This window comes from Octodon degus, unplaced genomic scaffold (genome assembly GCF_000260255.1).
Source record: "Octodon degus isolate 3935 unplaced genomic scaffold, OctDeg1.0 scaffold00111, whole genome shotgun sequence".
Classification (NCBI taxonomy): Eukaryota; Metazoa; Chordata; class Mammalia; order Rodentia; family Octodontidae; genus Octodon; species Octodon degus.
Window position 1 is genome coordinate 3,350,554 of NW_004524687.1, and position 3,915 is coordinate 3,354,468.

Genomic DNA, 3,915 nt, shown 5'->3' on the forward strand with positions numbered 1-3,915 from the left:
AACCCCAAAACAATACCTTATCTTCCCAATGACCATTTCCTCCTCCCTCTCCACTCCAGTCCTGGATGCAACTTCCTTTTACCTTTCCACCCATACAAGGGAAACTCCAATCAGTTCCTTGTGTGTCACTGAACCTGTCCCTTAAACTGCACCCCTATGAAAAATCCATAAGGTCTCATCCACCCTGTCTCAGGTCAGAGGATCTTCTTCTTGATCCTCTCTGAGTCCTCAGAGTTAATAAAGTTCCCCTTGCCCTAATTTCTGCGTTTTTGCCACTTGCTGCCACCATTGCAACCACTGATAAGACCTAACAACTTGCATCTGAGGATGATCATTGTTAAATTTTTATTTAAAAATATAGGGTTTTTTTTTTGGGGGGGGGAGTTTGGCAGAACCGGGGATTGAACTCAGACCCTTGAGCTTGCCAGGCAAGCGCTTATTCTACTGAGCCATCTCCCCAGCCCAAAAATATAGGTTTATAGAGTGAATAAAAAATAGACTTCCCTGTCCCAAACATACATAGCACCTTCCATTAACTATATCCTCACCAGAGTGGTACATGGGTGTCTCAGTTACTTTTCTTTCATTACTGGGACAAAACACCTGACATCCAGAATTAAGGAAGGAAAGGTTTATTTAGTTCACAGTTAGTGGAGGTTTCAGTCCATACTTGGCTGGCTCCAAGGCAGACTGACACATGACAGAGGGCAGCAGCTCATGGTGGTGGAAAAAAGCAAAACAGCAAGAGCAGATAGAGAAGAGCAGTGGCTGCAGGAACTAACAATCCTCTCCTCCCTCTTTATATTGTTTTCAGACTATCCGCCCCAGGCTGGGTGTAGTGCTAATACCCATAATCCCAGCAGCACTCACACCCATAACTCCAGCATTGGATCATGAATTAATCATAAACTCTAAAACCCTGCGCCGATGACTTCATGAGGCTTTGGAGGGACAACTAGACACACACGATTGAGTTATAGCTGATGAATGTATGTCAGCATTATCATCACCCAAAACTCACATTTACCTTGGTTTTAACTTTTGGTTGTTATATCTTGGTATAGTTCATCATTTCCTCCCACTTATTTCTTTTTCCTTCATATCATGTAGAAAAACTGATCTTTTTGCAGCCTCTGTGATTTTGAATTTTACAGGATGTCATATACTTGGAATCTTATAATATGTAGCTTCTCAGATTTCTTATTTTTACTTAGCAATATATATTTAAATTTCCTCTATGACTGCTCATGGCTTGATAGCTCATTTCTTTTAGTGCTAAATAATATTTCAGTTTATTTACCACTTGATCTAGTCACCTAATGAAAGACATTTTGATTGCTTCCAAGTTTTGGTAATTATGAATAAACCTGCTTTACACATGCTTAGATCTTTCTGTTGACATAAAATTCATTTGAGCAAATACAAGCATGATATGCTGGATTATATGGTAAGTACATGTTCAGCTTTGTAAGAAACTGCCGAACTATCTTACAAACTAGAATTTCACATTCCCACCAATAGTGAATAAGAGTTGTTATTGTTTCCCATGCTTACAAGCATTTAGGATTCCCAGTGGTTTGGATTCTCACCACTGAAATATATAATTGTATCAGACCGTTGTTTTCAACAAGCTAATTCTTTTTTTAAAAAATCAGGAATTTAACTCAGGACCTCACACTTGCCAGGCAGATGCTATACCACTGAGCTATATCCCTGGTACAACAGACTAATTCCTAAGTACTTAATTCCTAAGTATTTAATTTTTCTTGAATGCTATAGTGTTGGGGACTAGGCTATGTAATTCAGGTCTTTTGAGTCTCAAGGTCAGTGTTATCTTGCCTCAAGGACAGGGAAGCATGTGGAAGGCCACATGCCTCCTGGCTATGGGTGGAATGCTGATAACCTAGCATTCCTGAAGTGATAGTATCTGCTGAGGGCAGATACTGAGGGTTGGCTGATCAGACCCTTGGATACCTGTAGGGGGGATGATGGGGAAGAAAGACAAAGAGAAAAATTTGAAAGTATATAGAAAAGGGGATAGGAGGAGTTCGCCTTGAGTGGACTGGTTTGACTACTTCTACAGTTGGCTCACTGTTATTGACTAGTAGAAAGAGGGATAGCAGCCATTTCATGGAATAACTGTAGAAAGAGTGCTGAGGATGTGGCTCATTTGTAGATCTCTTTCCTTGCATATGCAAAGTCCTAAATTCAATCTCCAGCATCCCCCCTCCCACAGAAAAAAAAAAAAGATTTTTTAAAAAGCCAGTAGCAGGGCTAGGGAGATAACTCAGTGGTCTAAGTGCCTGCGTGGAAAGCACAAGGATCTGACTTTGATCCCCAGTATCGGATGCCATGCCAGCCTCGGAACCCTAGGCACTCAGTGCTGGCCAACTGAAACTGGACGTGGTAGTGCATGCCTGTAATCCCAGCACTGTAAAGGCTGAGACAGGAGGATCACTATGAGTCACAGCTAAGTAGCGAGACCCTGTGCCAAATAAATAGAAGAATTTCTTTTTTCTTTTTTGGTGGGGGTGCTATTTCAGGCTGCCTTAAGGATGGTGTACCAAATAAATAAATAAATAAATGTTTTTCAAAAACAATTTTTAAGCCAATAACAATAGAAAGTGGGTGGATAAGGATTAAGTTAATGAGGAACCAGATTTTCTCTAAGCCTGTATTTTGACAACTGTCTTCAGCAAATGCTGTCTTGCCTCAGGAATGCTGGGTTATTAGCATTCTGCCATAGCCAGGGGCATGAAATATGGTCACACTGACCTTCTTAGAATGGGGTGGGGGTGGAGAGTGGGAGTGGGGTTAATTCATGTAGTTTAATCACATAGCCTCATCCCCAACAGTTGGCAAAATATAGACATCTAGGTATGAAGAAAATCTGGTTTCTCATTACCTGATTTATTACCTACCTGTTCTCTATGTTAGGTTTTTCAGTGGTGGAACAGAGAAGCAGAAGTAAAAGAAAAGGATGGAAAAGGCCTTTATTGCCATTGAGCAGGACAGGGAGAGGATTGACAGCAGAGAGATACGGGGAATCCTCCGACATGAGACAGGAAGGCTGACATTATGGACTTTCATTAGGGGCAGAGTTTGGAGCTCAAATTCAGCGATACATAAGGAGCTTGTTGGAGGCTCCTATGTGTGCAAGGGGAAAAGTAAAAGGGAACTGTATCCAGGACTGGAGTGAGGAAGGAGGAGGAAGTGGTCATTGGAAAGATAAGCTAGTTTTGGGGATTCAGCCATGTCCAATCAGGGCCATGATAATTTAGCAGCATGTACTTGGTTTCTTTTTTGTTTTGTTTTGTTTTGCTTTGTTGTTTTTGCAGAACTGGGCATTTGAACGCAGGCCCTTGCGCTTACCAGGGAAGCACTCATTCCACTGAGCCATCTCCCCAGTCCATAACAGCGTATACTTGGGCCAGAACCTATCACTCTATAGTTGTTCTTCCATGAAATGCATACTACCTCTCCCCCTGCACTTCTCACTGGCTAATAAAAGTGGGTCAATGAAGGAGGTGGTCCAAAGCAGTCTACTAGAAACGGGTCTCCTCCCAGTCAGCCTGTACCTTGAAAATTGTCTGTTTTTCTTTACTCTCTGACATTCCCCTCAACAGGGAGCTGAGGGTCTGATCAGCCTTCAGTGGTATTGCTTGCTTGCTTGCTTGCTTGCTTGCTTGCTTTTTTTTTTTTGCGGAACCAGGGATTGAACTCAGGCCCTTGCACTTGCCAGGTATTGCTTTCATAATTTCTTTCTCAGTAAGCTTATTATTGGTATACAGGAAGCCATTGATTTTGGATATTACTACCTTACTGAATTCATTAGTTGCAGGAGTCTTTTGGTTTTTGGATCTTCTATGTAAAGGATCTTATTCTCTGTGAATAAAGATTTTGACTTTCTTTTCC